This window comes from Balaenoptera ricei, chromosome 7 (assembly GCF_028023285.1).
Source record: "Balaenoptera ricei isolate mBalRic1 chromosome 7, mBalRic1.hap2, whole genome shotgun sequence".
Classification (NCBI taxonomy): Eukaryota; Metazoa; Chordata; class Mammalia; order Artiodactyla; family Balaenopteridae; genus Balaenoptera; species Balaenoptera ricei.
The window spans coordinates 57,750,381-57,764,124 of NC_082645.1; the positions used below are offsets into that span (position 1 = coordinate 57,750,381).

Here is a 13,744-nt window from a genome sequence, read left to right on the forward strand (position 1 = left end):
AGGTGCATGTCCTGAATAGCAGCCCAGAGTCACAAGCAAATGTAAGTCCCCGATATATGACTTCAGCCCTTGTGATCAACAGTCTCTCCTGCCTCCCACTGCTTGTATGCCTTATGCATCCCTTAGATAAGACTCCCCCAGAGGGCTTACCAAAACCTCCCTCTTTTGGCTTGAATTGACTGATCTGGCCATAGACCAGGGACCCCAAAGCACTCCACATGTGGACCCTAGTAAAAGCATGTGCCCCAGGTCCTGTCTCTTTCTCTCTGTCTGTACCCTGCCTTGACCTCCCTATGTGGCCCCTTCAGGTGTGCCATATACCTCCCCCAGGACCTGTGAATAATAAACCTCTCTATTTCAAGTTCTCTTGTGGTCTGTTGAACTCTGTTGTCGGTTCACTATCCGACACCCTGTGCTCCACTTAACAAAGGTTAATTTAACAAACTCATATATACACACACATACATAACATATATCTATGTTATAGTATCTCTTTGCAAATTAAGATATAAAAGCTTCAAGTTAAGTTTTATGTAGTACTTCATTCTGGAAAAATATAATTTATAAAGATATCAGATCAGATATATCAGACTGTACTAATTTTTCCAAACTATAAAAGAGGCACTTAGGATAAACAACACAAAGCACAACACACACAAGATTGTCCCTCAGAGTATGTGCACTCATAGGAGCTTGGCTGACATCATCTTCTCGGGGTCTATACCCCACTTTGTTAGACCTTGTCTCCCTCTTTGTCTTTCCTGTGTAACTGTGTCTTCCCCAGCTGCTCTTCTGCTTTAAGCTTATGTCATCTCATATCTCAAGAGCCATAAAAATAGCACTGACATTCAACCAGACACACCCACCACCAGCAGCATTATAAAAAATAAAGCAGACAGCCTATTAAAAATCTTACAAATATTATAACCACTCCCAACAACATTCTGATTCCAAGCATGAGTTATTGTAATAAATTAAACCACCAGAATTTCTCTGAGGTACAGAAAGATAGACTATAAGCAAATGCACCATTTGGGGAAACCAAGAACTTTTCCAGTTCTGTTAACACAGCAGAGTCTAATTCTGCAAGCATCTCTACCAAATAGCCACGATGCAACTCAGCTTCTCTTGGGCCCCCTTCCTTATTGCTGGGCCACATCCATCCAAGGCACATATGATTTCTGCCCCCTAATTCTGTTTCTACCAGCCCTGTACTTGCTTCACCTGGAGCAGTGGCGGCAGTGTCCACAACGGTGAAAGATGGCAGGACAACCCGACAGCGGGGTCACGCACCAGGATCTACTAGGGTGCAGGGTGGTCCCTCAGAACTAATCACCTCAGTGACGAGCTTGAGGACCACATCCTGGATTATCCCCAAAGCCGCTGTAGCATGAGGAGAGAAAAGTTACATCATTCCTAAACACTGTAGTTTAAGAATTATGTAAAGTGTGTTTCAGAGTCCAGGCAGGAAACAAGTCACTAGTAGATGTTGAGTGGAAGAAACTTAAACCCAAGGACTATTTTCAGAGGCCTGGGCAGGACTATAAGGTCAAACTGGATGGTAAGGCACCCAGAGGCCAGCAAGCATGGGAAGCTGTTAGCCCCCTGGGGAGGGGGTGGATGGAGAAGCTGCCTTGTGGGAGCTGGAAACTTGGATGGGGAGTCAACATCTCTGACATCTCTCTCTTCCTGCTTTCTCGTGCCACCATTGGCTGAACTCAGCCAGAAAGCTGCCAGTGGGCACCCAGGGAGATGTGGGTAGCAGAGGTCCACCTCCCACGGGTAGAGCAGAGATCTGATGGGAGGTAGGGGCTGGAGGGCAAACAGAATAACCAGCATAAAGCTGGTGGTGTTACTGGAGCCTCACCTAGGGCCTGGCAGGTAATAGGGCACAAAGAACGTTAGCAGAACGAAAGAACCCGCTTAGGAGACTGCTGGTGAGATCTGAGCTATCAACAGTAACATTCCATCTCTTAGGAAACAGGGTGAGCATGAGATCACACTTTGTCTCCAAGTCTTTCTGAACTCGGCATTTCCCTGTGTGTGGGCCACCTCCTCTCACGGGTGCTGGGGACACAAAAGCTGAGGGGTTTTGTGGCAGGACCCAGGTAAGGGAAGCCACCTGCGGTACCAGCTTCCCAGACCCAGGCGTGCAGGGCATCAGCGGAGAAAGATGCAGGCTAGAGGAGTGTCTAGAAACAAACAGAAGAACTGAGTAGAGAGGGTGTTGAAGAGCTGGAGAATTAATCAAATGGAATTGTGAAAAATATGGGGTGAGAAGGTCTAAGCACTGGGACCCATGACTTAAGTCTTGAAGCAATTCTTTAGGCAAGAGTTTTGTTTGTTTTTTAATTAATGAATAATGAATCTATTGGCCTAGCCAGAGATAACTTGAACACCAAAGTCCTAGGTTCCTGGCTGCATCATTCAATCATTTAAAAATATTTATAGAGTGCCCATTAGGTGCCAGGAATTGTTGTAGGCACTAAGAATAGAAGGGTGAATAACACAGGTATGGTTCCTGCTTTCATGGAACTTCCAATCTAGTAAGAAAAGGAAAAAAGAAAACAAAGAAACGAGCATTAGTTTGCTAGGGCTGCCATAACAAAATATCACAGACTGGGTGACTTAACAGAAATTTATCCCCCCTGCAACCCCTTTCTCTACAGAGGACAGAAGTCGGAGATCAAGGTGTCAGTAGGGTTGATTGTTTCCTTGGCTTGCCTTCTCGCTGTATCTTCACATGGTCATTTCTCTGTGTATCTGTCTGTGTCCTAATCTCTTCTTTGAAGGACAGCAGTCATACTGAATTAGGGCCCACCCTAAGGGCCTCGTTTTACCTTAATCACCTCTTTTTCTAACCATCGATGAAATTTTTATTATGTTAATCCCTTTTTTCCAACAAAAAGGAAGAAAAGTTTCAAGGGTATCATAATATGGCAAAAAGTTAACATCCTTCATCTTCTGCAATGAAGACTGATTCATACACATAATCTATTTCTGGGGCTTTTAGGGATATGTACATAGAATGCATAAATGTGAAAGGTATCTTAAGGCCTTTTTTAAGGCCTGACCTCAAAATACAGTCATCTCCTGAGGTACTAGGGATTAGGACTTCAACATGAATTTGGGGGGACACAACTTAGCCCATAAAGCATGATAATTTCACATAGTGACACAGGACAAACGTAAAGAAGAAACAAAGTGATTGCATGTCTGCCAGGGCTCTTCAGACTGGGTGGTCACAGACACCTTCCAGACAGGGGATTTGGGCTAAGATGTAACTGACAGGAGTGGCTGGAGGAGGAACTTGGGCAGCTGCAGACCAGGCAGTAGGAGCCCGAAACACCAAGCCTCTGAGGGAACAGGCTTGGAAGTTCAAGGAACAGCGAGAAGGCCAATGTGATGAAGCAAGATAGACGAGGAGAGAGCAGGTGACGACATTCGAAAGTTAGGGAGGGACGGGTCATACAGGGTCTGTGTTCCAGGGTAAGGAGGGCAAGTTTTAGGATAAGAGTAATGGGAAACCTTTCAAGGACTTAAGCAAGAAGTAGCATAATCTGACATGTTGTCACTTTTCATGAGAAAAAGAACATGGGCTAAGTAATGCCCATCCTAACCGTTACTGGAAAAACTGCTCCAACTTCGAGCGAGTCAGCAGTGTGTGCAGGGGTGTCGTGGGCGTCACATGACAAGGCAGGGTGATGGGCACATGGCCACTGGAAGAAATAAAGGACTAAGCATTGCTGAGGATTCAACCCATAGGCGACAAAGTAAGTCTGGGCAGAGAATGAGAGGTGGAAGATTTTGCCGTAAGGATGCTGAGCTGTGGGACAGGAAAAGCCTCCAGGTTCCTTTAAGGAAAGCAGCTTGAAAAAATATGACAGATTGGCAATCATCAGCCAGGGAGAACCCTGGCGGGGAGGGCAGACTTCCTGACTGAATGTAGTTCTTTTGTGTTGTCACTGTTAACACATTTCTTTGTGTAGTTCAAAGGCGTCTCATGGACTGCGAATTGATGGATGATCACAATTTCCAAAACACCTCCCTGAAGGAGCCGAGCATCCAACAATAACAATACTTGCTGTTTGTACGTTTCATAACTGATGGTTGCATCTGAGCTAGCCTGCTTGGTTTAGCGCAGCACTCCCCAGACAGGGAAGGCGAGATGCAGAAGAGAAGGGACCTCTTAGGGCTTTCCTACTGTGTGCAGGCATCATGCTAAGTGCAGAACTATCTCAATCAAACCATCCCTGTAAAGGTAGATACACTTGCTTCTTGTAACTCACTGTAGTGATGTTCTATAAACTCAGTGTGAATCATCGCTCCTATGAGAAATACCGGGCTGGGTTCCTGCGAGCCTCTGTTCACAACAGTTTCATCAGCTGATCAATACATAACTTTGTTTTACACTTGCTTTTGTTTAAAGACACTTTTATGTAATTATATTGTAAATTCATTAACACTGAACTCACAGCTAAAAGCACCAAAACATATGCCTGAACAAAGCTTGTATGAGCTAATTGTGAAATATTCTGGAATTTTGCAAACTGGTTATTAAACAGTCATTATGAAAAATTATATAAACTTACAATTTAAAATTATATTTTAAAATACAGGTAATACTCAAAAACATCCCTTTCTAATTATTTGCCTACATTTTAATATCGCCTATGCTCTTGAAGTAGGATGGGAATACTATATGATGGTGTGCTATTATGCATTTCTTCCTGACCCTATGTTCAGTGACATTAAATAGGCAGCTTGAAATCAGCTGTGGTGGAAGTATTTACTCTATGGCAATGGGCAAAACCTGAAAATTGAGATGTTTGTTTGTTTGTTTGTTTGTATGATCCAGTTGTTAAATATTTACCAGCGCGCCACAATCACCCACAATTTATAGATGCTGAAACTAGGACTCAGAGAAGTCATGGATCTCTGTCACCCAGCTATCAAGCAGTAGAGGTGAGATTTGACTCTAGACCTGAGTGATTTCAAAACTTATACCTATATCTTCCTAGTACATTGCACTTCTTCCAATATTTGCCTTTGTTTCTGAAGACTTGGGATGCCTAGCTTTCTACCGCATTTGAATTGTCCATTGGCTTTTTCTTATTACCACCTTTAATTTTTCTTACAGATTTCAAAATTTTACCCCTGTAGTTTTCATACCTGTTTTCCCTCTTTTCAATGTTATATTGTTTAGTGCTCTCAGCTACATCAGGGGCCCTTCTTAGGGGAGATTCTCAATAAACCTAATACATCAGTGATTGAACTCAATTTTCCAAGTTCACTGTATCTTTCCAGTTCACAAGGCACATACATCTTTCCCCAGCTTAACCCTGGGAGCTTGTAAGGGCAAACATATAACCCAGAACACAGGTTTAAAAGGAACCAATTCAAACAGTTCAATAATTCAACACATTGCAGGTTAGAAGGATAGAAGATATCTAGGTAGTGGAACTAGTTATTCAGACATCTAGGTTTTAAGACTCGGCTGAAAATCTCATAGGGAAGTACTCCTAAGGGTGAGTAGGGATGGAGCGCTAGAGAGAGAGGAGGTTGTAGGAAATAAAAGGGCGATTACCAGCCTTCCTTTTTTGAGTTGCAGCAGTTAATTAGATTATCAGAATTAAACTCCTGTTTCCTATTAGTTTTATTGACCCAGGCTACTAGTAACTACCCAGTAAGCCAGCGAGCAAGCAAAGTGTAGGATGCCAGGCCATTTGGACACATATCACCAAGGATGAGTTCAAAAGGGTCCCTAAAGTTTTCAAAAGTAATGAGTGTTTTTTTTCTCTCAGTTGAGGGCACTAGATGGATGGTTCATAGAACAGAGCCCTGACATACTATACTTCCAGTGCTGCCATTTCTTAGTTATACCACTTACAAGTCATTTCTGAGAATATATGAGACAATTTATGCCATGCTAGCTAAAAACACTACAATGCTAATGAATTCAATAAGATTCACATCAATATTAAGACAATACATGTCTTGAGCACCAATTCTGTATGAGGCTTTCTGGTAGGCATTGTGAGAGATATAAATAAGACAAAGGCAAAGCTGCTGAATTGAAGGAATTCTCAATCTACTTAGAGGGGCAGGGCACAAGCAGTGGTTATTTTAATGGGTCAGGTAGCTGTAAAAGAAATAACACTTGTTCTAGTATGCAGATCAAACGTTATGATAAAGGTAAAATGTTTTAGAAAACTGGAATTACTCTACATATATAAGACATTGTTATCGTCATCATATAAAATACACTGTAGTATAGTCATTGCCAGAAAAGTTCAGAGGAAAGGGAAGTTGCTTAAGGATCAGGTAAGAAAAGGTTTCAAGGAGAAAGCCAACAAGAATGGATAGGATCTGGATGAGTCAAGTGGGAAGAGGAAGGGCATTTGATACAAAGGGTATAGGAGAACCAGTGAGTAAGCCCTTAGCCGTGCCCCCTGAACCCTGTCACCTCTCACTCCATCCTCATCCCTCCCCATGGCCTCTCTCGACCTAGTTCTCAAGTCCATAGTCTCAGAACGTGCTCTGTTGTGTTATATCTCTGGCATTTTGGCCATACTACTCACTCTGCCTAGAAGGCCATTTCCCTCTTCTCCATCCAGCTAACTCTTGTATGGTCCTCCTGCTAGAAAGGTGGAACGTGGTACTCTTCCTAGAGAAGAAAAGGTGCAACCATTTAACTCCATCAGGGTGCTTATCACACTACCTTCCTCACTTGATTGTAAGCATCTTGGGGACAAAGACCTTGCTTTTTACATCTGGATCCTTAGCCACCACACTTGCTGCATAGTAAGCACTCAATAAATGTTTGTAGAATGAATGTATATATTTACAGAAATAGGAAATTCAGGAAGATGAAGATGTTTTGTAAGGGAAAAATGAGCTGATTTTTACATTTTGAATTTGAGCTGATGTGAGCCCATTCATCTGGAAATGTGTGCCCAGAATTGGAAAGATGGGTCTATAACTAGGTACCATTATTATTTCCACTTTTTCAGATAGAGAGACAGATGCACAAAGAGGATAAGAACCTTGCCAAGGTCTCAGAGCCAGAAGGCAGTGATGCAGATAACTTAGTCCAAGCTCTGAGTTGTCCCCCTGTTGCCTACTGAAGCAGAACTTCGGGAAATGCCCAGAGTAGACGGATACAAGGAAGAAGATAAGCCAGCAAAGAGCTCACTGATAACCAAGATAGAAAGAAATACAATGATGTTAATGATAATGATGACCTTCCCTTCTGCCTCTTTCTCCCTTCCTTTCCTTCTCTTCCTGACCTGTTCGGTCCTAACGCCTAAGATGGGACAGAGCAGGGTGATGTCTGTGCCAGGTGAGGGAGTCATGATGGCCCAGAGTTGGGTGCTGGAGGCCACATGGGCTTATGGACATTTCTGCAGAGGGAGGACAGCACCGCATGGAGAACTGGAGGTGGATGGGTGAAGAGGGTGCCCATACAAGGTGGGGCCCAACATAAGGCCTTGAGCCTGAGCAGGAGGATGAGGGCATCCCCGCAGAGGCGCAGCCTGGCATAGAAAGTCGGAGTGGCTGCAGTGGGAGACTGGTTACATGCAGGGCAATTGACCAAATATATAATATATTAAGGATAATGGGAGCCGCTGTCAGAAAAGGGAATTACAAATACGGAGGGGGAGAAAACTGAATGAACTTAGTAGTATTGGATTAAAATTATAAATACATGGAGAAGTTGATTTGTGAACTAGGTGCCCCCTTCTCCATTCTTTGGCCATTGAATAAAGCTTGTGTTGTTCCAGCCTCAAAAAAAAAAAGAAATTATAAGTACCCATGTAAACTCATGGTTTTCAATACATAGATAGATATCAAGATAAATATAAATATATAATGAATATATCAAATAAATATATAGATAGATATCAAAATAAATATAAATAGATAAAAAATAAATGTAAGTATATATCTATGTATATGTGAGTATATTTATATTCTACATTCCCTAGGTGTCCACCTCAGGGTCTGGAACCAGTGACTCCCCAGTGAACACAACTAGTGCCCCAGGTCTTGGTCTCTAAATCCATCCTAAATCCATTCTCCACTGACAGGAACCAGGGCTCCATGAAGAAGTGGCTAAATCCAGGGCTGGGCAGGAAAGCACAGACTGGAATGGAACATTGTGTCGAGCCAGAAAGCAAGGAAATGCTCAAAGAATGATGGGAAAATGGTATAAGGCACAGAACCAAGTTGATGGGGCTCTCACTGGCCAAAGTTAGGACATTTTGTGCATCAAAATTAGTAATAGTAACTGATTATGATGCATTGAATAAAATGGGAAACTGTGAGTTCATATACATTAGTAAATGAGTAAACTGAAAGTCTGATGAGGAATGAGGTGTTTGCATAGTTTCAAGGTACATCCCTGCAACATGTTTATTAAGCTCAAAGGCAAAAGTTGTAATTTTACAGCAAAGAAGCCTGGCAGACACCATCTTAATTAAGTAAATGCCATCAGTAATGTTACAAATGGAATCTTGAGTCACTTGATTGGATGCAATAAGAAAGCAGCATCACTTCTGTTGATATTCCTGCCAACAGGAATCATATATATGATTAGATGCATAACCTGAATCTCATCATGAGCAAATATCAGATAAATGCAAATGGAGGGGCGTTCTACAAAATAATTAACTGGTAATCTTCAGCTCAATGGTATGAAAGTCAAGCAAAGACTGAAGAACTCTTTCAGAGTGAAGGAGACGAAAGAGACTTGACAACTGGATGCAATGCATGATCCTGAACTGCATCCTGTTGCTATGGAGAACATAATGAGGACAATGGGTGGAACCGAGGAGTAGATGGTAGTAATGAACCAATGTTAATTTCCTGCTTTCGATGGTTGTGGTTTTGTTGAAGAATGTCCTTGTTTGTAGGAAATACACACTAAGATATTAAGGTATGAAAAAAAGAAAACATTCTGTGTACTGAACTTGCAATTTGTCTGTAAATTTGAGATAATTTTTAAAATCAATATATTTGTTTTCAAAACCCTAATAATGTCTCAAGTGAAATTTTCAGGTATTTAGATGCAGCAAGATCACTTTTTAAAAATGAGAATGCCATCTTTGAGTTCCAAGAGCAATAAAGCAATACAAACTGTCTCAGCCACTTAAAGGGAAGTTTAGAGAAAGAAGAAAATACATTAGCTAAAACTTCTTGAGAATTCTAAATTGTTTAAGTAGAATAGTCATGTTAGTTTTTTGCAATTTTTGAATTATAATAGTTGCAGTTTTCAATGTTTTCTGTGTGTAATACAATCATCTTTAATAATGCCTTACTTTATTTGGCAAAAATAAATTAGAATGATAATGATAACAGTAATAGTAAACAGCTAGTGTTTATTGAACATTTATTATGTACACTTTGCTATGAGTTATGTGGTATATTACTTCCATTTTACCTATCAGGAAATTGAAGCTTAAAGGGCTTAAGAAATTTCCCCCCAAATTAGCATATTAATGTACAGTACAGCCAACTTTTAAAACCATATTTTTCATGCTCTAAAGCCTATACTATTAATTCCTGCCCTCTAGTGCCTCCCATGGAGGCCATAGAGAAGGGAATCTTAGGGAAGATATCAGAAGCCTAGGCTTCATTCCAGATCCAAACATTCCTTCATTGTTTACTCCCAATCCAATTCATCACTAAGTCATCCTGGTTCCATTTTAAAACTCTACCCTTTCCTCTCCATGTTAGTTAAGGACTCGCCATTTTTCTCCTGGTTCCTGGCAACAGGTTCCCAGTCTTCCTGATCCTTATGTCTTCCTTTTCTAGAGTCTTCATACTGCTGTCAGAGTGATTGGTCTGAAATGTGCATCTGAATATCACAAATATGCTTAAAATCCTACGTGCAAGAAGACCCCTGTGTGGCTCCAGTTACCTTTGGGTTAAAGTTAAAACTTGGCACCTAAGGCTTCCCATGTCTCGTCTCTGAGTATCTCTTCAGCCTCAACTATAATATAAAGTCCCACGCAAACTGTGTACTCAAGGAACTCTTCTGAATACACCAACACACTCTCTTATGCACAGATAATTAGTATGTGCCCTTGGAGCATCAGCAAGAGTGACCATCTCTTGCCAGCATTTTCTGGCATTCTCCCCTTCCCCAACCAAGCTGATCAGGGTACGTCTTTAGAGTTCCCATCACATTTCTGTAAAGACCTCTTTCATATAACCTATCACAATGTAATATAAACTTCCTTCATCACACTGAGCTTCTTGAAAGAAGGGATTGGAGTTTATTCGTCTTAGTGCCCCTCAGAGTGCCTGGATCAAAGAGGGGGCTACACCAGACCTCACTGAATGACTGAAAGAACGAATAGGCATCAATGAATTATCAATCGTACAAGATGCTTCCAAGAGGCAAAAATGAAAGAAACGGTGATTTTCAGGAGAACCATTTCAGAAGCATTGCGGGAGAAGCTGAATAAGGGGTTAAATAATTTGAGTAAGAGCACAACAGGGGAAGATTTTAAACAAGTACACAGAGGGCTGGTTGACTGAACCTAAGTTCTGAGTAAACTGGTTTATATACTGCATGCCCTCAGTCCCAGGGATGAGCAACGGCTTTAAAAACTTAGTTTATACTTCTGACTAGGTAATGCAAGCACATCATATAGAATTCTAAATGTGAAAAGGGAAATAGTAAAGCTCCTCCTCCTCTTCACACCCATCCCCCGGCTCCTAAGTTCCAGTTGCAGAAGGAATCAAGGTAAATAACCATTTGGAGTGCTTTTGTTTTCTAAGATTCTATCTCCATAACCTGGCAATGATTTATAGGAAATAACTATAAATCGATGATTTATAACGTAGAAGTATAACCATGCTGAAAAATGCAAATAAATCCTGGGTGGCACTTTATTTACATAAGCAAAAATGCCAAACTCATACTGTGCCCTGGAGACAAAAGCAATCCTCTTCTTGACATTCCAGAGTGCATTTTAATTGAAATCCGTTAAGTTTGGCCCTAGATGAGCTTAGGAAAATGTAAGTAATAGCACATGAATATTAACATAGGTGATCCAATGAAGATATAATGTAATTTAGACTAATCTGCATTTGTAAAATATTTTTCGTAGGCTTTTTTGAGGGGAAGTCAAGCCATAGATCACGGCTGTAGGATGACTTGATATTTAATTAGTTGTCCATTAAGTTTTCATTTCCTAGGGCTTATTGGGGAAAAGTAAATTTACACTAATTTGTTTTATGCAAATTCATCTATTTGATTTCACCTTTATTCTCCATTAGCACCTGGAGATTTTAAATTAATATATATGGAACTTGGACACGCACAACAATGAAAATTCAGCCCTAGCACACTGAATACAGGTTTGTATTTATAAAGTGTAAGTTAATTGTGACCATTTGGACTTTAATTTAAAAATTAGGTAATTTTTATGAAGTAGAAAGTGGTAAAAAAAAACACCTATTTTGGGCAATTTTAAAAACCACAAGACAATTAGTACAAACTGAGCGTAAAAAGTTACTTTAGATGCTACAAATTAGGCTGGCTATTAACAATAATGATATCCGGGTGCCCGCCCCCCTACCCTTCCTCCACTCCTGCTATAGTTTAAAACACTCATTAGTGCTTCTAAATTAGACAGATTTTTTTTTTTTTCTCATCCTCTGTCTTTGGGCATAGGTACTTTTTTTTTTTTTTAAATGTATGCATTAAGGCAAGGCTTTAGAAATGTTTCTTCCAGGTTTGGAGAGATATGCAAATTAAGGAAACTAATCACTGCAGCAACCAGAGACTAAAAATAAAACGTTGTTTAGTCAGAATGAGATTGCTTCTATAGTTCCCTCTGAGGGTGATTGGTGGAAGTGATGTCATGTCTTGTAAACACTGTGGCTCTCACGTGCTTAGAATGGCTGCAGAGATGGTACTGGTCCTCTGTCAGCTCAAACAGTCCAGGGAGCGGGGACTTCGTCCAGGATTCAGAAGCAGGATGTGTCAAGGCACAGTGAAGATGTGGCATGCTGGTGGCCAGCCTCTCTGCCTGACCCTCTCACCCCTGGAGCCCAGCAACCTGACCAAGTGCTCCTGCTTACTCTGTCATCAGAAACAGAGGCCAGCAGCCCCAAGCCCAGATGCTGTCCCTTTACATTCTTCTTGCTGTAGATATGGTAAAAATTATCTCAGATGTTCTTGGCACACTTTGCAGAAGTTGGCTTATTTTAGACTCCAGCTTTCTTAAATTTATTCTTAGCATTAGGCCACCCTTTGATTTTATCCTTGGTCCCAAGACTTTTCTTATCTCCTATGTTTATATATTTTTAACCAACAATTCTCCAAGAAAGTTCTCTAAGTGCCCCCTTGGGATTCTTCTGATTCCTTCTCAGTTTCCTGCATGTCAAGGCCATTTTTAATCAGAGCAGTGGAGTCTCCCAAGGGCATTTGGACCATTTCCCATTTTAGAGTTCCTGCCCGGTCATACTTATCTTTGCTCTCAGTGTTTTGAACTCTGCTTCCCAAGAGCTGAAGATATAGGCCTATCCATAAGCAACATTCTCCGTCTTGTGGACGGAGAGGAACTAGCTACCGGGGCCACTTTCTCAGAGTTGAATTCAATTAAGTGAAAACAATTATTTATTGGACATTTACTTTGCTCCACACACTTTATATAAAGAGTTCACTGAGCAAAGTAAAGGAGCTGTTACAGTGGAGGATTACTGGACTGAATGTCAATACTATGACATAGTATGAGTGTGTTTCATGTTTGGTAATTGCAATCATTGTTGCTTTTGTTGTGGTCATCCATGTACAATGCTTGGTGTCAGTCGATTTATCTCTTGTAAAAATAAAATACAGTGTGTGTGTGTGTGAAAAAAAAAAAAAAAAAAAAAAAAGAGTTCACTGAGTAGAGTGGGAGGCAGACCATGAAATGAATAATCTCGACACAATGGGGTAAATGAATCAAAAGAAGGGCAAGCCATGGATAACAATAGTACAAAGGCAAGAGTGTACTGTGTCTGGGGAAAATGACACAAGCTGGACTTTGGAGATAAATGAAAGCCCACGAAGGCCACATAAAGGTAGAAGGAATTCTAGGTAGAAGGAACCAGCATTATGCAAAGTCCTGAAGATATGGACTAACAAGGCCTGCTGTCACCATTTCACTTATTAGTTCTAACTTTTTAAAAGATTAAAGTTAGCATAATTGTTATCCTTTTTAAAAAGTGTTATTTGTCTTGTTTGTTTTCTAAAGCAATACATGTTTGTTTCAAATGTTAAAATTATATAGAAATGTATGACCTAGAAAGGAAGAGTCCTCCACAGTCCCATCCTTCAGAGATATACTATTGTCTGCCTGGTGTATATCTGCCTGGATGTTTTTTCTTATATAGGTACCAAACTACACTCATACTCATTCTTTTGCAGCCTGTTTCTAAGTATATACAACTAAATATTTTATATTCTGTCCTCATTGTTTGGATCTGTTTTTTCCCAACATCCGGGTTGAGTGGCAGTGCAGCATAGTTATGAAACACGGAAGCACTGGAATTAGATGAATCCCAGCTCTCTCGCTCCTAACTATGTGACCTTAGGTAAGTCACTTAAGCATCTTGTGCCTCAGTTTTCCTATGTGTATTATTAGGATCTATACAGATCTATCTCAAATGATTGCTATGATGATTTAAAAAGTTAATATTTGCAAAGCACTTAGAATATCTTTACAAATATTACATATTGACACAT

General features: G+C 40.7%; 1 protein-coding gene across 5 annotated transcripts in view; it reads left to right on the top strand.

Moving 5' to 3' along the window:
- Positions 1 to 9,849: 9,849 nt before the first annotated feature.
- The window catches only part of NOSTRIN (nitric oxide synthase trafficking), a 64,856-nt gene continuing 60,961 nt past the window's right edge, over positions 9,850 to 13,744 (top strand). For 2 of the 5 annotated variants that reach the window (XM_059928033.1, XM_059928035.1), the window contains exon 1: positions 13,521 to 13,593. The gene's annotated coding sequence lies outside the window, so the exon portion shown is untranslated. Of the gene's footprint in view, positions 10,754 to 11,289; positions 11,371 to 13,520; positions 13,594 to 13,744 lie in introns of those variants that run through there. The other 3 variants (XM_059928040.1, XM_059928039.1, XM_059928037.1) reach the window with 3 other exon arrangements.